Source organism: Microcaecilia unicolor, chromosome 2, assembly GCF_901765095.1.
Source record: "Microcaecilia unicolor chromosome 2, aMicUni1.1, whole genome shotgun sequence".
Classification (NCBI taxonomy): Eukaryota; Metazoa; Chordata; class Amphibia; order Gymnophiona; family Siphonopidae; genus Microcaecilia; species Microcaecilia unicolor.
The window spans coordinates 490,323,355-490,347,353 of record NC_044032.1 but is presented as its reverse complement, the minus strand read 5'-3'; the positions used below and the strand labels follow the sequence as shown (position 1 = coordinate 490,347,353).

Sequence of the window (23,999 nt, the reverse complement as noted above, 5' to 3'; positions counted from 1 at the left end):
TGTATGGCCATTTACTTTTTCTCATTGTGTTGCTCCCAGTCTCTAGATTCTACTTTCCTTCGTCTTGCCAGGGTTTTCCTGTCCGTTCATCACCTATGGCTTTTCATCTTTTCCTCACCCTTGTTCTCCACATGCCCCTTCCTCTTATTCTCCAGTCTTTCCCTACTCTGTCCTCTCCCTCTTTCCATCCAGCAGCTCCCCTCTTTCTCTCCCCATCCTTCCAGTGTCTCCCCTCTTTCTTTTGCATCCAGCGTCTCCTTTTTCTCCCTACCCTTCCATCCAGTGTCTTCCCTCTTTCTCTCCTTATCCTTCCACTCATCTACCCTCTCTCCTGATCCTTCCATCTAGTGTCTCTATCTCCCCTCTCCTTCTATCCAGTGTCTATCGCTCTACCCTTTTCTGTTCAGTCTCCTCCCTCTCTCCACATCCTTCTAGTTTCTCCCCTTTCTCTCTGCATCCTATCATCCATCTCCCCTCTTTCTCTCCCTATCCTCCCATGTCCAGCAGCTCTCTTCCCTCTAGTCCCTTCTTCCTCTTCCTTCCTTGTCCAGCAGCTCTCCAGCCCCTTCCTCCTCTCCCTCCCATGTCCAGTAGCTCTCTCCCTTCCCGCCAGTCCCTCCCATGTCCCAGCAGCTCTCCCTTCCCGTCAGTCCCTTCTTCCTCTCCCTCCCAAGTCCCAGACGCTCTCTCCCTTCCCTCCAGTCCCTTCTTCCTCTCCCTCCCATGTCCCAGCAGCTCTCTCCCTTCCCTCCAGTCCCTTCTTCCTCTCCCTCCCATGTCCAGTAGCTCTCTCCCATCCAATCCCCTCCTCCTCTCCATCCCATGTCCAGCAGCTCTCTCCCTTCCCTCCAGTCCCTTCTTCCTTTCCCTCCCATGTCCAGTAGCTCTCTCCCATCCAATCCCCTCCTCCTCTCCATCCCATGTCCAGCAGCTCTCTCCCTTCCCTCCAGTCCCTTATTCCTCTCCCTCCCATGTCCAGTAGCTCTCTCCCTTCCCTCAAGTCCCTTCTTCCTCTCCCTCCCATGTCCCAGACACTTTCTCCCTTCCCTCCAGTCCCTTCTTCCTCTCCCTCCCATGTCCCAGCGGCTCTCTCCCTTCCCTCCAGTCCCTTCTTCCTCTCCCTCCCATGTCCCAGCGGCTCTCTCCCTTCCCTCCAGTCCCTTCTTCCTCTCCCTCCCATGTCCCAGCAGCTCTCTCCCTTCCCTCCAGTCCCTTCTTCCTCTCCCTCCCATGTCCAGTAGCTCTCTCCCATCCAATCCCCTCCTCCTCTCCATCCCATGTCCAGCAGCTCTCTCCCTTCCCTCCAGTCCCTTATTCCTCTCCCTCCCATGTCCCAGTAGCTCTCTCCCTTCCTCCTCTCCCTCCCATGTCCCAGCAGCTCAGCCATTTTCCCTCCAGCCCGCCTATCCACAACCTTCCCGCTGCCCTTTTGTCCTGCGGAGGCAGCGTTTCCTTCCTGCCCTGTCTTTTCCCCAAGCTCCGCTGCATCGCCCCAAGTGGAATCCTTCTTCTTTTCGGCCGTCACGCTGCGCTGCCATTCACACAGGCAGCTTCGCTCCTCCCCCACCGCGTTCATCCGGCCCTAACAGGAAGTGCATCAGAGAGGGCCAGAATGGACGCGGGGGAGGAGCGAAGCTGCCTGTGTGAACGGCAGCGCAGCATGACGGCCGAAAAGAAGAAGGATTCCACTTACGATGCAGCGGAGCTTGGGGAAAAGACAGGGTAGGAAGGAAACGCTGAACGCTGCCTCCGCGGGACAAAAGGGCAGCGACAGCGTGCGAAGGATGGGCGAGCCTGGAGGGAAAATGGGTGGGCCTGGGCCCGTCCAGGCCCACACGTGGCTACGCCCCTGGAGGAAGTCCAAGCTAATGCAGCATTTCCCTAAAAATAACAGTTGTGTTGATATTGTGTATTCAGGTGAGCCCTACTGCAGTCGGAACAAAGTCTGAAATTCGCATATTAAGCTAGAAAAAGACAGACACTAGGAGGATAATGTAAGTTTTTCTAATCATTCTATACCTTCCATCACCCTTCATATTATTAGGGCTGCATTTAAGACAATGGTGACTATAGAAATGGAGGGTGCAAAAGGGTCCCAGGCCTCAGTTTCAGGGCTCCTTCAGAATTTTCCCAAGCCAAGTGATTACCTTCCCTCTGCCTAAATCCAGCCTTACTCACAGCCAGATACTCTCTGAAGGGAACCTCAATAGCTGGGGAAAAGCTGAATCTTGGCTTTAAAATAAACTTAATGCAATGTTTTTGTTACGAATGCTACTATAATAAATGTCCTCTACAACAGAGGAGGGGGGACAGCGGCCACAATCTCATAAAATATTCTTAAAAACATTTTTTTCCTTTTTATACTTACTTTTAAATGATGTTTATCATCAGTTCCAATAGCAAGGTCTGAACTGTTCATGTCACTGCAGGATTTTCACACGTGCAGCAACAATGAAAAGCTACATGCTCTTGAGAGACTTGTGTTTCATTCCTGAGCCCAGCTTCTAATGCTTGAGCCAGGGCTGAAAACAGAGCCATAACTAGACATTTTGGTGCCTGGACAAGAAAGCCTTTTGATCCCCCCCCCCCCCAACCACCAATTCCTGCTCCTTTCTCTCAGTACTTGATATTTCATCTGCTGCTAGCCTACACATGCATTTCAGGCAGTTTCAAATGAGCTGGAAACCTAAAGGAACAAAAGGAAAGTGCCAAATTGTCAAAGAGAAGCCAAGTTTTTACTGGAGAACTAAGATATATGAAAAACAGGCAGTTTCCAAATGTACAGCCTCATAAGTGATTAGTATTCATTAGGGTAATGCTCTTAAAAGAGCCAAGATAGTTTTTCACTTCCACACAAATTTATGAGAACAAAACTCTCTAACAGTTTGGCACACAGGAAGGATATTAATTTTGAGTGTCCTTCAATCCAACAGTTTTCTTCCTTTCATCTTGGTGGGAAGGAGAAAGAAGACCGCAGAAAAAGACAAACCTGTGACAAAACACAGTATATACAGCCAGATATGGATGAAGTAGACTACATCTGCTAACATCTGGCGAGTCAATATTTAAAAGTCGCAGCAAGTGTTCATTTAAAATACCGGCTGCGGTATTTAAATATATCAGAAATTCAAAATATATCTTATTGGAGCTTCAAGGCACCTGGGCACCGTAATAGTCCAAAACATTTATTATTTCAGTGAAATAATAAGTGTTTTGGACTATTACGGTTTGGTTTCGTTTTACAATAGGTGAATTGATGTTCTAGTGCTCACTGTAGTGTTTAAGAAGCTTTCCTTTTCCTTGTGTGCTCGTAGAAATTACTGCTTATGGTATGGTAGAATTCCTCTATAGGTCCTGAGTGTTTTGTATTCTCGGTATGCCTAGTACTGGATTTTGGAGGGAGGTGTTAAAAAATGACCAGCCCCGGTTGTCAACTACCCTAGGTACGCCACAGATTGGCGGCCACAGAGACACTGCCCCCTGGGGTTTCACATCTGTTCTTTCTATAACTGTAGTAATTCTTTGAGTCTTTTCTTTTCTGGATATTTATGTAGCCAGACTGTCGTTTCCTCCCACAACTTGGCCCTACTAATACTTCAAGAATTGCAAAACAAAGCCTTAAAGCAATGAAAGAACTGAAAGGCTTTCAGAAACCACCTATGTTATCAGGTACTGTAAAGCGAAGATACATACTTGTGGCAGGTATTCTCCGAGGACAGCAGGCTGATTGTTGTCACATGTGGGTCAGCGTCCACGGCGGCCCAGGAAATGGCAAATTTTTCCGTGCAAAAATAAAAAAGTTTTGCCAGAGGCTTCTGGCGCGCGAACCGTGCATGACTTCCCACCCGTCACGTGAGCATTCTCGCTCAGTTTAATCAAAAAGCAAATAAACAAACAACAACTCCAAAGGGGAGGTGGGCGGGTTTGTGAGAACGATCAGCCTGCTGTCCTCGGAGAATACCTGCTACAGGTATGTATCTTCGTTTTCTCCGAGGACAAGCAGGCTGCTTGTTCTCACATGTGGGGTATCCCTAGCACCCAGGCTCACTCAAAACAATGAACATTGGTCAACTGGGCCTCGCAACGGTGAGGACATAACAGAGATTGACCTAAAACCATAAACAACTAACTGAGAGTGCAGCCTGGAACAGAACAAAAATGGGTCTAGGGGAGTGGAGTTGGATTCTAAACCCGAACAGATTCTGCAGCACCGACTGTCGCGTCCTCCAGAGTCAGCCCAGCTTGGGCGTAAGTGAAGGAAATGCAATCTGCTAGCCAACTGGAGATTGTGCGTTTTCCGATGGCGACTCCCCTCCTGTTGGGATCAAAAGAAACAAACTGGGTGGACTGTCTAAAGGGCTTTGTCTGCTCCACTTAAAAGCCCAATGCTCTCTTGCAGTCCAAGGTGTGCATACTGCTTTTGCCAGGGTGGGTATGAGGACAGGGAAAGAAAGTTGGCAAGACAATTGACTGGTTCAGATGGAACTCTGACACCACCTTTGGCAGGGTGCATGCGGAGGACTACTCTGTTGTGATGGAACTTGATATAAGGTGCATGCACTACCAAGGCCTGAAGCTCACTGACCCTACGAGCTGAAGTAACAGCCAAAAAGAAAACGACCTTCCAGGTCAAGTACTTCAGATGGCAGGAATTCAGTGGCTCAAAAGGAGCTTTCATCAGCTGGGTGAGAACAATGTTGAGATCCCATGACACTGGTGGAGGTCTGACAGGGGGCTTTGACAAAAGCAAACCTCTCATGAAGCAAACAACTAAAGGATGTCCAGAGATAGGCTTACCCTCTACACGGCGATGATAAGCACTAATCACACTAAGGTGAACTCTTAGGGAGTTGGTCTTGAGACCAGACTCTGAAAAGTGTAGAAGGTATTCAAACAGGGTCTGTCTAGGACAAGAAAGAGGATCTAGGGCCTTGCTGTCACATCAGATGGCAAACTTCCTCCATTTGAAAGAGTAACACCTCTTCGTGGAGTCTTTCCTGGAAGCAAGCAAGACTCGGGAGACACCCTCTGAAAGGCCTAAGGAGGCAACTTCTAAGTTCTTAACATCCAGACCGTGAAAGCCAGAGACTGGAGGTTGGGATGCAGAAGTGACCACTCGTTCTGGTTGATGAAGGTCGGAAAACACTCCAATCTCCACGGTTCTTTGGAGGACAACTCCAGAAGAAGAGGGAACCAAATCTAACGTGGCCAGAAGGGTGCAATCAGGATCATGGTTCCGCAGTCTCGCTTGAGTTTCAGCAAAGTCTTCCCTACTAGAGGTATGGGAGGATACGCATACAGAAGGCCTGTCCCCCAATGTAGGAGAAAGGCATCTGACGCTAGTCTGTCGTGGGCCTGGAACAGACTTGAGGGACCTTGTGATTGATCTGAGTGGCAAAAAGATCCACCAAGGGGGTGCCCCACACTCGGAAGATCTTGCGGACTACGCCCATCTTCAGTGACCACTCGTGCGGTTACATTATCCTGCTCAACCTGTCGGCCAGACTGTTGTTTACGCCTGCCAGATAAGTGGCTTGGAGAAACATGCCGTGACGGTGTGCCCAAAGCCACATCTGGATGGCTTCCTGACACAAAAGGGTGAGATCCAGAGCCCATCTGCTTGTTGGTGTAGTACATGGCAACCTCTGAAAGCCTTTAGAGTGTTCCAGATCGCTCTTAATTCCAGGAGATTGATCTGCAGACCTTTTTCCTGAAAGGACCAGGCTCCCTGAGTGTGAAGCCCATCTACATGAGCTCCCAACCCCAGGAGAGATGCATCCGTCGTCAGCATTTTTTGTGGCTGAGGAACTTTGAATGGTCGCCCCATGGTCAAATTGGATTGAATCATCCACCAGTGGAGAGAATTCCGAAAACTGGTGGATAGCTGGACTACATCCTCTAGATCCCCCGCAGCTTAAAACCACTGGGAAGCTAGGGTCCATTGAGCTGATCTCATATGTAGACATGAAATGGGTGTGGCATGAACTGTGGAGGCCATGTGCCCCAGAAGTCTCAACATCTGCCGAGCCATAACCTGCTGAGATGCTCAAACCATGGACACCAGGGACAGAAGGTTGTCCGCCCTTGCCTCGGGAAGATAAGCTCGAGCTGTCTGAGTGTTCAACAGGGCTCCAATGAATTCCAATTTTTGGACTGGGGTGAGATGGGACTTGGGATAATTTATGATGAACTCCAGTACCTCTAGCACCCGAACAGTCATTCGCATGGACTCCAGAGCACCCTCCTTTGAGGTGCTCTTCACCAGCCAATCATTGAGAGAAGGAAACTCATGCACTCCCAGTCTGCGTAGCGACGCTGCAACTACAGCTAAGCATTTGGTAAACACTCTGGGCGCAGACGCCAGGCCAAGATTAAGTGATTAATTATGTGTTCTTTGACCCGAAGAAAATGCAAGAGTTTATAGTGTCTAAAGAAGAGGAAAGAGTTTCTGCCCTGAACGTTCTAACAGGTTAATGCTATGCTGTTAAAATTGGCTGCGAGAGTTTGATATTTTCCGCTTTAATGTATTATGTTTAAAAGTTCCTTTTTTTTAAATTTCCTTGTATCTTGCTTCATAATTGTGGACTAAGTTAAAAGTGAATTTTCCTAAAATTTCCCAATAGGATAATAATTATTATCGTAATCTACAGTTCTTGTCATTTCAAAGCATTTATGTGAAATGGATGTAATATTGAAAATCTGAATTAAAAAAAAAAGGAATTGTTACCTTCTGTACCTGGGGAATGTTGTTGAGAGGCTAGGAGATAAGGGTCTTTTCTTCTCCAGCTTTTAGGGTGGTAAACTCGGGAGTGCCCGGGTCCCTTCCCCTTGCCTCCCCATCTCCCTTGGTTGTCAGGGAAAGGCCAACCCAGTCCTGAGCACCACACTTGGGCAGCAGTGATTGATTATGTGCAAGTGTGGGCAGGATCTGCTGCCAGGCCATGGTCTACTTGTCTTCTATAGGGAAAGCAGTCTAAGGAGCAAGTTCAAGTTTATTTTGACATACATGCACAAAGTTAAAAATAAAATAATATAAAATGATTAAAAAGGTATGTAAGGATAAAATAAAGACAAAACTCATGAAAAACAATAGGAAAGATGATCCTATCATAAGAAAGAGAAAGGGGTAAGGAGAGAGGGGAGTACAGCACATGGGCTGGTTCAGTTCCTTCCTGTGCTTCTGCACAATCACTGCTACCATCGTCACCACAATGAATCCCAACACTAGCTCCTGTCACAAGAGGCTCTATGGCACAGCAGTTTGGGGGAGGAGGAGGAGAAGGAATAGGAGGCTGTACTACCCACTGCCTTTTCAAGAACTTATAAGGTAATTCATAACCCTGGTTGAAAAATCCTGGTCTCTAGAATAGTCACCTCACCAATAATCCATTCTTCACAGTATTGCTTCCCCTCACCCTATGCAAAGATGTCCAATACGGTTGATAACTTCAAAAATTTTAAGGAGGCTAATCAGCCAGCTCACCAGTAAATTACTAGTCAGTCATATTAATTAGAAAAAGCACTGGGCCACCCATCCTTGAGTAGAAGCTGTTAAACCAGCCTCTCCTACAGTATGAGAAATCATATTAGCTTTGCTTTCTACATCACTTTTGCAAGTTTAGGGATCATCCATTTTTCATTCCCACAAGAGCAACCATCTGTTGCCCATTCCACTGCCATGATATATAAAAATACTAAAGCAGCCACCATCCTTAGCAGGCTGTTGAAAAAAAACAAGCATTACATAATTATACAGAGCAAGTATCCCAGAGACAGAAACACTGAGGACTCTGTCCTCTAGCAGCTTTGAGGAATACCAAGAAAACAGAAACTAAAGCAAGGCAAGATCAAAACATGAAGTAACCTGTGACTCACATGAAGGAGAACAAGGCCTGCTTTCAGGCAACCTTCAACACCAGTTTTCATTAAATCTGAACTTGCACTGAAAGCAAATTAAATTATTAAATCTACTACAATGAGCAAAGCCAATATTTCCCCTTTGAAGTTCATTTTGAATAAAAGAAAAATTTAATTCAAAATCAAAACTAATTGCAGCAAGCTGTTATAATAAGTAGGGCTGTACTGAATATTCATATTTGATTCGGCCCTGAATAGTGCCCTGAATACATGATTCATATGCAGCAGAATACTGATTTAAATTCAAATATGAATAATCCAGGACTCTACTGTGCTAAATCCTACTGAAAAACACAAGCTCTGATTTCATGTTGCTTTTTTTTTTATTATTATTTGTTATGGTAAAAGGTCAATGTTCATTATTCATATCTGGCCAAAATATTTTTCATTATTTGTATTTGGATGAATAGTAAAATATGCTATTCAGTACAGCTCTAAAAAAATGAGTGTGTGCTGGATGATGTGCTTATACTGATAAAAAAAAACAAAAAAAGACAACAAAAAACCACTGAGCCCACCATTCACAATGGCCTATTTCCAATCAAAGAATTTTATGCAAAACCCATCTTTATTGGTATTTAACAAAAGCAAGAAGCATACACAGTATGCAAAGTTTGCAAATCACAGGAACACCCCTCCATAACCAACCACCCACCCACCCTACCTCTCTCTCATTCAAACATCACCCCTCTGTAACAAGAAAAGGAACATACATGGCAAAAGAGTCAAGGAAAAGGAACATACATGGCAAAAGAGTCAAGGAATGTACACTAATAAGAAAGCTGTAAAGTCCCAGTTATCTAGACCTCCAGTGTATTCAGAAAGATAGACTGGACACGCATAGGGAAAGTATGTAAGTAAGGGAGCCACAGTTTCAGAAATAATTTCTTTGCCCTCGTGCCTTTTAAATCGAGAGACATATGATGCATGGTAAGGAGTGCGTGCATCTGGTTCCATCATTGAGGCAGCACAGGTGGATCTGGACGAATCCACTGCAGCAGGATACAGCATTTGGCAACCATAGTAGCTTTACGAAGGAAAAGACTAGAGACCTGCATACCCTTGATTATGGCAGAAGTGTCATCCAGAAGGCACAACTGTGGGATGGGCACCCAAGCACGACAGTACATGGCATTCAAATGCATCCAGAGATTTTGCCAAAAAAGTTGGACTCCAGGACAATCCCAAATATAATGTTTATAAGATGCATCAGCTACCTGACATTTGAGACAGGTCCTGTCAGAGGGATGACCCATCTTCTTAGCTCTAGAAGGATGTATAAACACACCATTAGAAATTTATAGTGAAGTTCCTGCAACTGAATACTGGGACCATCCTTCAGACTAGCGAGACAAGCTTCCATTGTGTAGGGGCCAAAGTCCCTAGTCCATTAAGTTATAATCCATTGGAGAGGTGACCTGGTTAGCTATTTCAGGATCCCTTCATAATAGTGACCCACCAAGCCCTTATGGACCACTGGTAAAGGCCATTGCTCATCAAATTGAGACTCTGAAAAGTCCAGAGGGTGAGAGTGCAAAAATGTGACAAAATAGTGGTGCATCTGGGAGTAAGCGTACCAGTTGCGAGGTTCCAACAAATATGTTGACTGTAAGGTATCATAAAGCAACATCTGTGGTTCATCCTCTTTGACAGCATGCTGCAACAAAGCCATTCTTCTAGTGGCCCACTGTTTAAAACGAGCATCATGCATTCCAGGGGGAAAATTCTGATTACCCACCAAGGGGAGATGTTTGGAGACAGTGGAGTGCAGTCCATACTTCTACTTCATGGGCTGGAGCAAAGGGTGATGTTTAAATGAGGACTCTATTATCAAGCATGAATCAAATATGCCAAGGTTAGGTCACCTCCCAGATGTCATTCAAAAGAAAAAAAAAATCACAAAAATCAGATGATTCAAAGAGCCATCTCTTACACATTAGAGTTGGCAGGCCGCATTATAAGCGTGCAAATCCAGAAGGCCCAACCCATCACCATTGCAAAGTAAATGTCTGAAGGCAAGCTGAGGCTTTTTGATACTCCTCAAATTTTCTAATCAAACTGTTATACTTTTGCAAGTCGCTGTGGGTGAACACAATCAGTAGATGTTGCAAAGGATTCATTTCGATAATAACACCCTTTTTATTAAAGCAATTCGGCCCCACAAGGATATGGGAAGGGGTCCAAAACGGTGACAAGCAATTTGGTATCAAGTCCAAGTAAAGAATTTTAAATCATTTACCACTGTATCAAGAATAATGTCTCCTACTGCCTCTCTTTCACCATCTTTTAAACCCCATTTCTACCCTCACTCAACCTCTTCAGAGACCCATCTCCTTCCTTGCATACCCCTCCCCAGTACCCCCATCCATTTTCAATGCCTTTCATCCTCTCTCCAGTTTTCCAAGTCACTCATACCATGTGTCAATCTTTTCCTCACTTCATCCCCTTATGTTACCCCTGCATTTCACACCCTCACTCATTCTCCCAATCCACTAACACACTCTACCAATTGCCACTAGCCCTCAAAATTCCCACTCCATCTCTCTCATCCATATTTCCAAGTTCTGACCCCCATCAATTTCACACTCAATAAATTCTAGTCATCTTCTGCTCTGTTCCCCTTCTCCTTCCACCACCCCTAAGTCCCTTTCTCTTCTGCTGTGCCGTTTCTTCCTTCCCCATCCCCTAGTCCATTCATCTTCTACTTGATTTCCCTTCTCCCCTCTCCCATCCCTTTTTGCTCTGTTCCCCTTTTCCCTCCAACTCCTTGTCCCATCCATCTTGTACTCTATTCCCCCCCAGTCCCACCTTCAGTTCTGTTCCCCTTCCCCCCCCCCCAGTACCATCCATCTTCTGCTCTGTTCCCCACCACCCCTGAGAGCTATCCATCTTCTGCTTTGTTCCCAAACACCCTCAAGTGCCATTCATCTTTTGTTCTGTCCCCCCCACCACAAGTGCCATCCATCTTCTGCTCTTTCCAGGGTTTTCTGCCCAGTTGACATTTTTGCTCTCTCCATGTCCACCATCATTCCCACTGTGTATCTATGCTGTTAATCATCTCAATTTTGTGTCTCTGTCCTCCTCCCCATGTTCACCATCTTCCCTCTGTGTCCCTATCCCTCCTCCTGTGTCTAGTGTCACCCCTCATGTTCCTGTCCCTCCCAATGTACAGCTTCTCATCTTCTCTTTCTTTTCTCCTACACCACACCCCACAGCTAGCATCTCTCCCTCTCTGTCCCCTACTCTATGGTACTGCACTTCTCTCTCTCTTTTGTGGGTCCAGCACCTCTTCCCTCATCAGAGCTCTCTTCCTTCTACTCTTTCTCCAGTCCAGTCCCCCCCCCCCACCCTACAGTCTGCCATCTCTTTCCCTCTCCCCCTTCTGGTATCTCCTTCCCTTACCATGCTCATGATATGGCACCTCTTTTAGCCTTCGTTTCCTTCTCCCCCTGCCCCACTCCGGTTCAGTATCTCTCTCGTGTGTCCCTCCTCCCCTTGGCAGTCCTCCAGCATTCCTGTAGGCTGCTGGCAGCATTAAAAAACGAAAGCAAACAGCCTCCAGCTGGCTCTGAAAACGTTTTCTCTGCTGTGTACCTCCTGCTCGGGCACAGGAAGTTGTGTCAGAGGAGGTGGGACACCTTAGGGGTTGGGAGGGAGGTTAGAGACCTCTGAGGGAGTAAGGGGGGTTAAAGCCTTAAGCCCTTCAGTGGTCATGTGGTCATTAAGGGCACCTTTCGGTCACTTAGTTGTGGCTGAAATAGGTCTAGTTCAAAACGTCTTAATACTGGAAATAGAAGCCAGATTCTATATATGGCGACAAAAAAAATAAAGGCACTATTCTATAAGCTTTGCCTAAGGTTAGGCACTGTTTATAGAGTACATGTTGCAGCCGTCCTGTGATTAAAATTTAGGCGCAGTCAATTATGCCAACTAAAAACTGGTGTAAATGCTCACATCTTATTTAGGTACAGATCGAGCATATTCTGTAACAGTACGTGTAATTTTTAGGAACGCCCACAACCAGCCCAAGCCCCTCCCACAGCCACACCCCCTTTTGTGATCCACGTATTAGAATCTACATGCACCATTTTACAGAATACGCTTAGAAAGTTGCAAGTGTAAATTCTAATTGGTGCAGATAATTGCTTATTAGTGGCCAATTATCAGAGCTGATTAGCTTGTTAAATAATTAAGTTGAATGCACAAATCAGCAATGCCTGCTGATTTGCGTGCACAACTTTAGTTGCCATTTACAGAATCTGGGGGTAGATGTTTTCGTTTTGTTCCATTATTGCAGAAGTTTCAAGTTTTATTTAAAATCTGATATACCGCTCATGGGAAAAACCTTCCAGGCAGTTTATAATTCAGAATCATATAAATAAAAGTAAAAAGAAATGCCGTATCAAAAATAGGAAAGAATAAAAACTATAGCTAGACATAGCACTATAGACAGACAACATAAAATAAACCATCATATATCATGTCACATTATGCCTTAACATATCCAGTGCTGACAACTGTGGCCCAGCAAACATCTAGGAGGAGAGAACCCGAAAATTCATCATGTTGAGGTCCCAAAAGCTTCCTGAAATAGGTATGTTTTAGGGAGGCTTATAAACACAAGAAACGACTCCTCTATCCACAAGTACCACGGCATTTAATTCCAGGAAAGTGGACCAGCAATACTAAACATCTTAGTAAACGTAGCTTCCAAGTCAAAGGTCCAAAAAGATAAAATCATCAAACACTTTTGAGAACTGGACCTTAGAGGCCACTTAGGGACATACAAAATTAGCAAATCTGCCAAATATGATGGAATGCCCGTAATAAGGGTCTTATAAAAATGTCTATCTTTGGTGCCACCCATGTACCACCCAAAACATGCCCCCAACACACCCCCTTGAAATTTGGACCAACTGTGGAGCAAATGTCTAAAATCAGGGTGTCGAAAATCGCAACTTGGACATTTTTGAAAGAAAAAGGTCCTTCTGCTACCTTATGACATTATTTTGGACGTTTTTTAGTTTTGAAAATGAGCCCCATGATGTCCAGCAAGTCTACTTCCATAATAAAGACATACATATTTTATTCAACAAAAGAACAATTTATACTAAAATATATATTAGGTAAATAAATATAAAGGAAACCCTGGAAACTCAAGGGTGCACAACCGAGTTAAATAGATTTTGGGTTTTATATTAACAAACCCAACAGAATGTTAGAACTAATACACAAGTGGGGAAAATATGTGGAGCATGGCTTATAGAATATTTTCCAACTCCTCTAGGCATGTGTGTGTGTTTATCTGTGTTGTCTCTGATCTGGAAGAGAGAGTGGAACGGTGGTATCCAGGGAGGTTCATGAATATTCCATTGGTTTGAAAAGAATAATAAAATGAAACCAAGTATGATAATAGAGTGGCCTAGTGGTTAAGGTGCTGGACTCTGGTCCTGGGGAACTGAGGAACTGAGTTTGATTCCCACTTCAGGCACAGGCAGCTCCTTGTGACTCTGGGCAAGTCACTTAACCCTCCATTGCCCCAGGTACAAATTAGTACCTGCATATAATATGTAAGCCGCATTGAGCCTGCCATGAGTGGGAAAGCGCAGGGTACAAATGTAACAAAAATAAAATAAAAAATTTCTATTAACTGTCACTGTCAATAGAATTCAGAAGACAGATTCTGAAGTTTAACCATAGGCTGTCACTGTCCCTAAACAATAAGCATTGCCATGCTTCTCCACCACTAAGGGCTACATTCTATACATTGTGCCTCGATTTCTGTGTGGAAACCAAGCATATTCTATCAAATATGCTTTAATTTAGGCATACATTATAAAATACGCTGAGTGCTGCTCTGCACGACTAAATTTAGTTGCAGTCAATTATGCCAACTAAAACCTGGTGTAAATCCCAACACCTAAATTAGGCATGGAGCGGGTATATAACAAAGTGCATAGATTTTAGAAACATCCACGACCCATCCATTCTACTCCCATAACCACGCCCATTTTCAAATATGCTACTTAGAACTTACACGCACCACATTACAGAATACGCTTTGAAAGTAGTGTGCATAAATTCTAATTAATGCCAATTAGTGCTGACAATTGCTTAACATCCAATTATCAGTGCTGATTAGCTTGTTAACTAAAGTTATGTGCATTGTTATGGAATATGCTTTGATTTCCACGTCGAAATCGAGGAGCGATATACAGCATTCCAGTTCTCTAACTGCTGTTTTGCAATCATCAATGTTTCTATACTGCAGCTGCTGAAACTACTTCTATAGAATTACTAAACCATTTTTGAGGGGCTAAATCTTCCAAACCCCTGTCCAATCCAGCCCATTTTGAAATTGGTGTTTTTCCCCCTGGTTTATCCCATCAAATGTAGTCCATTTTATTACATTTTAGGAATTATTTTGCCTCTAGACAGAGCAACAGATATTTTCAACTCATTATGTATAATTTCCAATACTCCATTGGGTTGGAAGGAATAAAAATGGGGTAGAGACTCACTCTGTCCACCTATCTGTGGGCAAAATCATTCTAAAAACTTAACAGAATGGGCTTACATTTGGTATGGGGAAAAATGGAGAACACGCAGATCAAGTTCAAAACAGGCTGACTGGACTGGGAGTTCCAGAGAAGTAAAATCCCCCTTTCCCCCCCAAATGACCCAGTACTTTTCTTTGGAAGCAGCAGTTCCAGCAGGTGCAACACAAACACCTTCAAGCTGTCCCTCCCTTTTCTTCTCAACTTCAGGAAGAGGCTAAAAACCTCTCTTTTCCCAAAGACTGCTTCATAATAATCCATCATGACTTCTACTTCCTAGTATCATCCATTATCCTTTCCTTTAAAGTTTTTAATCTCATGCATTACACCAATGGTCTCTAATGTTTCTCATACCTCACACCAACACTATCTGCTTTTATCTCACCTAGCATGTAAACCGCACTGAACCCTGGAAAGGGGATATTAGCTATATACAAAAATTGAATTGAATTTTCCCAGTCACAGATATATACATATGCTCAACTCCGATACACACAGGTGCACACAAGGACAGAAACACACACACATACACAGGGGCTGGAAATAATTCCATGAACTCTGCTATGCATGCCTCCCCCACTGCCCCTTGCTTGTCATACCTCCATCCCTAATAGGGTGCCTATTAGTGATTCGCATTCAGATTCTATTGTGAAACTTAATAACTGAGCTGTATAATTTTCTTAATGGTTGCTCTATATGCATTTGCATTTGTATTCTACATTTTCCCAACTATTTGCAGGCTCAGTGTGGCTTACAAAGTGCAGTAGTGGCAGTCGCCAATACCAGCATGAACAAATACAAAGTTAGGTTATGACAGACTAATGATCAGAATTGATAGACATATTGGGGGTCAAGGGGAAGAGTAGGTTATGTCCAATATGAACATTTATATTGTTGTGTTTAGGCGTTTAGGCGTTTAGGTTGAGTTGTTTGAGTACGCCTTTTTGAACAGGTAAGTCTTTAGGAGTTTCCGGAAGATTAGGTGGTCGTATGTTGTTTTCACAGCGGTCGTATATCTGTTCATTATGCCAGGAAAAGAATGTCCAAAGAAAATTACTGTTAAAATTCATTAATAAAAATGCTGCCATTCAAGTTTCAAACCATGGAGTACTTTTGTGCACATTTCAAATATCCACTGCTGTTCACGGAGTACTGGAGCTGATTTACGGTCATCACCTCTATCAAAGGCAGGGGTATGATCTCCTCCGGGACCTTAAGGCCGCCTCCCAAGTCTGCTGATATGCAGGACGCAGGGCTTTTTATTGCCTCAGTTTCCAAATCCCCATTAAGAAAGGATGATGTGGAGGCAGGAGAACAGTGCCCTGGACCCTCAGTAGTACTGTCGCTTGCTTCCGCCATCTTGACATAAAAAATAACAGTGGAACAGCATCACAACAAACAGGAACCAACCAAGCTAAAACGAAACGCCTACCTCTTCGGCTCCCCCTCAGCCACCAGAATACCGTTTGCACTTCAAGATTCACCTTCCACCTACCGCAATACTATGGCAATACTTCATGACTAAACTGTGTAGTGTGTTACTGCTTGCTATGTGTACTGAGTCCTAGTGGTTTATGGTACTTAAATATGCTACCTTTGTGGAAACACACAGCTATACTTACCATCTTGGAACAGTAGCACCCCATAAATAAAATGTAAAACAGATCCTTTGAAATCTGCTGACAGTGACATCTAGTGGTTAGATATATTATTATACTTGGGTTCATTTTTATTAATCTTTACAATCCAAAAGAATGTTTGGGAACTTCTCCATTCAATCTGCCAACCCCTCCTGGTGTCTCTCTCATACATATAAATTTATACGATCAAATCTGCAGTATTAGCAAACAATAAACCAAATGGGAGAAAACTTAACACATCAGGCCCCAGCATTTGGATAATTAAATTCAAGTTTAGAACAAATCTTATTAGCATTCCTCATTTTCCTTCATATTTTTATTCCCTTTCTGAAGATATTTTAGTATCTAAAGCCACTAAAAGTGTTTTCTGCTACATCCAGTTAATCATCAGATCCCTGTACAGACATCACATAGATATAGCAAGAACATCAATGCAATACAAAACAGCAAAAGGGAAAGCTGAAAATTGAGACTTTTAAAACAAGATGAGTGGCCATGATTAAAAAAAAAAGGTGCTTACATTACAAAATAGAGTAACAAAACACTACATTAAACCAAAAAAAGAAGGGAGACCTAGTAATAAGACCAAAAATAGTGGTGGTGGTGGTCATGGAAACAAGACAGGGCCAAGTTCATGTTTTGGAAAATTTAGTTGGCAATACAGAAGGGTCACCTTTATCCCTTTGTAACAAATTTGCATAGTTGTGTGTAAATATAGAAGGAACTGGATCACGCAAAACAAATAACCTAGCAATAGTTTTGACATTTCTTTGTTTGATAACAATTTTATTAGAGGTCACAATAGTTATAACTCAGGGACATTCACTGCCTGACTTTCACACATAGACATCAGAAATCTGCTCCTTCCTGTGGATATTATAGGAGCAAAATGTATTATAGTATTTTCAAGATATTTCCAAATAAAAAACAGTTTCTCATCTCTTTGATGTCTTTATCTGCTGGACCTGTGGATAGCCTTTTGTATGGATTGCCTCCCCAATTTTACACTGGTTATACATTTTGCAATCTATACGCGAATTATCTATGATACATGTGAAGGGTCATTTTATAACAGGTTGCCTATGTGTAAAGGCCAGGTAAGTTCCTATTTCCAGCCTGTCATCTGTTTCTAGTAACTTTTATTAATTGCCTGTCATCACTGCCTCCATGATATGTAACCATAAGAACATAAGAGTAGCCATACTGGGTCAGACCAATGGTCCATCTAGCCCAGTATCCTGTTTCCAACAGTGGCCAAGTCAGGTCACAAGTACCTGCTGGCAGAAACCCAAATAGTAGCAAGATTCCAAGCTACCAATCCCAGGGCCAAGCAGTGGCTTCCCCATGTCTGTCTCAACAGCAGACTATGGACGTTTCTTCGAGAACTTGCCCAAACCTTTCTTAAACCCAGACATGCTAACCGCTGATACAACATCCTCCAGCATTGAGTTCCAGAGCTTAACTATTTGTTGAGTGAAAAAAATATTGCCTCCTATTTGTTTTAGAAGTATTTCCATGTAGCTTCACTGAGTGTCCCTAGTCTTTATACTTTTGGAACAAATAAAAAAAATCGATTTACTTCTACTCATTCTACACCACTCAATCATATCTCCCCTCAACTGTCTCTTTTCCAAGCTGAAGAGCCCTAACCTCTTCAGCCTTTCCTCATAAGAGAGGAGTTCCATCCCCTTTATCATTTTGGTCGCTCTTCTTTGAGCCTTTTCTAATTCACCATGATGTGTTGTAATGAATGCCGGTACATCAAATATGTAAATAAATAAGTGGGTCTAAGTGTGACTTAAATATGGCCAAAGATGGAACGACACACACCAACTATGAAAGGCCATTCCAGGCACACAGTGACACAAAATAGAAAGCATAGTGCCTAGAGTTAGCAACAGAGAAGGGGGCCACTGATAGAAGCAGTTTGCCCGATGAATGGAGACTTCTAGAACATACAGAGGAGATGAGAGATAGCATGGAGCTGGAGCCTGTAGAGAAATACATGATAGAGTTTCAGAATTTCCGTTGGCTGTTTCAAGGGTGGCACATGCTCACTTTTGTTTCCTGTGCAGATTTTTAGTAGAAATACTAGTGCTTAGCAATATGCAGTCCATTCTCATTGTTAATTTTGCCTGGATCTGTTGTGACTCTGAAGGCCTCCCAGCCTGAACCAGCAAATGTGAAACACCAGGGTGGTGGGGGAGGAACAGGGGAGTAAAATGTAGCATCAAAATCACCCCACCACAATCTCTCAACTTTACACGGTGTGTGTGAACCATAATTTGGAACCCTTGCTTTAAGACTTTCAGAAACAATTACTCTCAGATGCTTCCCCTCTTAGTTAGGTTGGCAGATTTCTAAAACCATTTCATTTACATCTGCTTTGTGGTTTACCTATGTAGGACCATAATCCTCAAAGTAAGACCCAGTTGTTTTTGTTTTGCATGCTGTGCTGCACATCTCAGAATGAGACGTGATATCATACCCCAAGACATGGGAATTAAAGAACAGTCGTAGAACAAGAAGGAACAATGGGTGACAGAGCGATCATGTGTATAAAACCTAACACACAAACATTTCTGCATGGTGAAAACATGTCTTGTTTTGCTCATAGAATTAAGAAACTATGTTGTTTGCGCCTGTCCACTAACTGCTTTTGTCTTCCTTCACATTTTCATGCAGAATTCTGAACATCTACATACTGTATGTTATTTTAAATTTTACTTATTCAAATACTACTCAAACCTTTATCCAATATGACCCATTTTAACAACTGAAAATGTATGCGACCCCCTTCTCCTCACCCAAAACAGGAAGGCAGCAGCAATAATGGTCATAGCAGCAAGGCAAAAATAGCAGCAGTTAGCACAGGACGTTTGTCCAGGAGGTGCCAGGGCCTTTGCATGTTCACTAGCTCATAGCCACCACTGGGCAAAGGTCACAGTGTAAGTCTAGAGAGAAGGGAAGTGGTTCCGTTTCTGTGATCCCATTCACACTGATGATGTGACCCCATTCGGGGTCCCAATCCACAGTTTGACAACCACTAGTTGGCATTGGTCTCCCACCAAGGAACGTATTGCCTTCAAGGTTTGCACTCTTGTCCACAGGATTATTTACAGTGAAGTTCCTGGATACATGTTGGACCTCATAAAACTACCACCCAGAAACAGTACCAGCCTGTCCCGAACTTATTTAAATCTGCACTATCCAGACTGCAATGGACTTAGATACAAATCAACTTATGCATCCAGCTTTTCGTACATAAGTACACAACTGTGGAACGCTTTGCCCAAAACCGTGAGATCTATCCATAACCATCTTAACTTCAGGAAACTACTGAAAACCAATTTGTTTAAGAAGGCCTACCCCCATGATCCAAATTAACTTTCTACTTCCTGCGACACAGCAAAATATGGACCGTACTAGACTTTATCACCATCCCCTCTTTATTTCTTTGTTGCTTTATACTTATGTTTCTTACATGCTTACTACTATACTACGTATTTGTATTATTGAACCGGAGCATACCTTTACGGTATTGTGTAAGCCACATTGAGCCTGCAACTAAGTGGGACAATGTGGGATATAAATGTGTTAAATAAATAAATAAATAAATCACTTGGATTTATGTATGGAAGACTTGTAGGAATACAATTTCTCAATGGTTCTAGCCACAGAGACAGAAGAGCAGCCTGGATAAATCAGGCTCTCATCTTTTAATACAAAGATATTTCTATATCCAGATATATAGATAAATAGATACATATGTATGTGGCACAAAGAAGTAGCCTAACGATTAGAGCAGTGAGCTGGGAACTGGAAGACCCAGGTTCAAACCCAACAACGGGTCCTTGTGGCTTTGGGCAAATCACTTAACTTTGCATTGTCTGGGTCTGTTGCTGGACAGTTTATAGCAGCAATACCAGTCCAGGTCATGCAACTTACATTGGGCAGCAGCAACATAGCAGTGCCTTCCACTGTGCAGGAGAATGCAATGGCAAACCTCTTCTGTATCAAGTCAAGAAAACCACAACGAGAGGGGACCCCTCGTTGTATGGTCACCAGAAGTAATTTAACTTGAGGGCACATCTATATCTATGTATCTATCTATACACATACACACGTTAAATGAAAAGTAATACCTCCACCTCCATCGCTTTTGTTCTAATGAAGATATTATAATGAATAAAAAAAACAAAAATAATAATTAAAACTTCTTCTTTTACTACACGTATTCACTCTTCTGCATAGTCACCACCATTCGCCACACGTTTGTGCCAACAATGGACAAGTTTTTGAAGTTGTTGTGAAAGAACTGCACATCTTGTCTCTTCAGCCAGTTCCTCACAGTCCTTTCCCCCTCTTCATTTGAATCAAACAGATGCCTTGAAGGTATTCTTTCAATTTTTTAAAAAGACGGAAATCCCATGGCGTTAAGTCTGGGCTGTATGGCAGATGAGGTATGACTGAGATCCCTCTTTGCAATTGTCGCTGTGGCGTTTCATGCTATGGGAGGCCTAGTGTTATATTGCAACATAATTTCCATCTTAAGCTTCCAAACTCTTCTTGATCGTTCTTTCAGAGTTTTCACCGTTGCAGTGTAATGCTCTGAGTGATCCTTCAATTCTCCTTTATGGGTTTGTTGACCTTTCTCATGTGAGACTCATCTGTTGCTGTCATGTGTCATCCGCTTCATTTCTGATCACATAAATCAGCTCTTCCCAGTTCACAATCTTTATATATTTTTTTTAGCTCAGAAATGCACAGTACTCACACATCAACAGTCATAACCATTAAAAACCCATATGCGGTAATGAATTTCAACTGGAGGGACTGCTTCGACAGTCAGAAATTCTATAACGGTACGTTGCTTAAATCACACCGAGTGCTCATCCCATGCTTCTGCTTCCTTTTCACAAGAAATAGCACAACAGCCTCTTCATACAGATACTTCTTGCCACCTGAGATGATTTCAAAGAACAAGTGAAAACATATAGCACATTAGTGCTGTCATCTGTTGAATTGTGGAGGAAGAGGCATTACTTTTCATTTAACCCTCATATTTTATATATTACATATACACACATACAGTGATCTCTACTGCCTTTATTAGAAAGACGTAAGTGAACATTTTGACTTGGAATGCTTTTTGTAGTTTTCAGAACCAGGGTTGATCCATCTGCCTAGTAACAGCAGTAGGAAGAGATGCCCTATGGAGGGAACTGAGGGACTATAAATACCAAGTTCATAGGGCTGACCTTGTCTTTGGTTCTTTGCTCCTCTGGCCACTGCACCGTTAAGTAAGGGGGAGCTTATGGCTGACTAACACAGCCAGCGCATAGGGGGAGAGGAGTGAGGAAACAGCAACAGAACCTACCAGTTCCTGTGCTGGTTCTAGGTGGGGACCAGACTACTAACACTGCCTTCATGGGAGAAATAAGGAGAAGAGCGGCAGAAATCAGTTATCCAGAAGTAGTACCAGGACAGAGAACCTCAGTCATGAATCCCACTGGGAAGGGATCACCTAATCAGGACTGTGTACCTGCAGGCTCAAAGAGCCCAGTTCCCTGAGAAACCAACTACCTCATAACAGCCCTCTCTGGAAACGGGGTCCAGAGAGAGAAATAGCTTTCAAGGACTTTCTGCAAAGAATCTCTTCTAAGACAGAGAATTCACCAGAACTACTATTACTACTAAAGAGACTGTAAGTTTGAAGATTACCTTTATTCTGTCTGTGATGGTAAATTGTTATACCAAAAACCTGTGTTTTCTCCTTTTGTCATCCACGTTTAAATAAAACCCTTTTGGCTGGAATTTCATCCTCTAGCCTGGACTGAGTTGTTGAATGTGCCTTTTGGCCTCCCAGCTTGCTGGTCCTGGTCTCAAAACTGTCCAAAAAAGCTTTAAGCAACCCACCCTGATGCTCACTGGTAACAAGGACTACAATACCTACATACATATTTGTATCTTAAGCTGAATTGTGTATACACGAGAATCCACATTAGTCAAAAGCCAAAGAAGAGCACAAGGAGATGCTGTGAAACATGCTGCCCAGCAACCACAAAGCAAATCAAGTTATGGAAATCTCCTCCTCTTCAGTGAGAACAAACCCCACACCTAATGAGTAATTAAATGTTCTATTTATGGTATATGCTAATACCATTTAAACAACAAGGGAAGGAAAAAAAAAGCTAATTGTTTACCTCCCACTGTAGCTGTTTCAGACTGCTTTCTTTAACTGTCAGGGTGGTGAAAGCATCTGGTAAAAGATATGGTCTCTGGCATCACTCCTTCCAAAGCAGAGCAGGATTTCACACTTTTTAGAGAAATAGAAAAAATTATATAGAATTGGTCCCAAACGTTTATATAATGGTTACACAAAGTTTTTTTTTTATATGGCTATTAGGCATCATACAGAAGATCAACCTTTCTGGAGCAAAGGACTAGCCTAATGGTTAGAGCAGTGGGCAGGGAGCTCCTTGTGGCCTTGGGCAAGTCACTTTAAACCCTTCATGCCTCAGGAGAAGGTAAATCACTTAGGCCAAGATGCACTAAACTTAATGAGCCAACAATGTGGTTTTTAAACTGCTTCTAGCCAGTTCAATGAGCAAGTAGTAAACCATGACATGCACAAAAGGGTTCTTTGAGCCATTTTCCTATCACGGTACCAACTAACGAAAACGGAATGCAGATGAGCAAATTAGTATTATAATGTGTACAAATCGTATTACAATGAGATGCACTACCGTTTTCCGATCCCCTCACTGTGGAAAACCTAATGGGAGGTCTGCACCTTTTGTTGGGGCTGCTGTGAGGGAATTGGAAGGGGTGGGGGGGGGGGGGGGGGGAAACGTCCAAAGTGCTTATCAGGGACGTCCTTCTAAAGTGCCTAACATGGATGTCCTTCACTCAAAAACAAAAAAGGACGTCCCTGACGAGCACTTGGATGTTCCACCCCCCCCCCCCCCAGATTTTTTTTTGTAGAAGTCTTTAGTTTTGAGAAGCAATACAATAGCATAGTACAAAACACATCCATTAACATGAACTAGTACAACTCACGGGTAGATACCCCAGAAGCATTTTGAGCAAACAGCAACAGCAAAATATCAGTTTAATAATCTCAAAGACCGTCGGAGAGAATCAAGACGTGCGAGGACGTCCAAATCAAAAAAACTATTTGGACATCCCTTTCGATTATGCCCCTCCTCTAGGTCTCTCTCAGCCAATCACAGTGCGTTTAGCTGTCACCGGTGTCAGCTAAACATGCTGTCGTTGGCTGAGAGAGACCTGGAGGAGGGGCATAATTGAAAGGGACGTCCAAATAGGTTTTTTTGGACGTCCTCGCACGTCCCGATACCGGCAGTGGTCATTTGGGGCAACTCTCACCCCCCATCGTGCAAACATTCACAACCCATTTGGATTTCAGAACAGAAGTTGTTTTCTGGCTGCTGCGTGCCGGGCCAGCTCATCTCCACCTCCAGCGGCAACTATTATTGTTTCACAAGGACATGGCGGGGAAGAGAAGCCCGGACTGTTGCGACACCTTCCTCTCCTGCCCCCAGAGCCGCACGTTCCCGGGGAGGAGGGTCTGCACGGTCAGCCGCAATCCACCCCCTCCTTCCGAGAGTGGGGCGGTAGGGATCACCGGCTGTACCGGCGGCTGCAGCTTGCGCTCCGGCTCTCCGCTCTGACAAGTGCTTGTCAGGGACGTCCTTTTTGGACGTTTTTGGCATGTGCAGAGCAGCATAATGCTTGGCTGCTCTGTGCATGCTCAGCTGGCCGACTGGTCAAAATAACAAGCAGGGATACTTAAATCACAAAGGAACTCCCAGCTGTGACCAGTTGCTAATTTCTTTCAACCTCAGTTCCAAATAGCACAAAA

At 43.5% G+C, this 23,999-nt stretch overlaps 1 protein-coding gene across 3 annotated transcripts in view; it reads right to left on the bottom strand.

Moving 5' to 3' along the window:
- LOC115461368 (SH3 domain-binding protein 2-like) overlaps nucleotides 1-23,999 on the bottom strand; it is a 245,844-nt gene that overhangs the window by 123,970 nt on the left and 97,875 nt on the right. For 2 of the 3 annotated variants that reach the window (XM_030191123.1, XM_030191125.1), the window contains exon 2: nucleotides 22,321-22,433. The exons of the other annotated variant lie outside the window; for it this stretch is intronic. The gene's annotated coding sequence lies outside the window, so the exon portion shown is untranslated. The remainder of the gene's footprint in view (nucleotides 1-22,320; nucleotides 22,434-23,999) is intronic. 3 annotated transcript variants of the gene reach the window in all.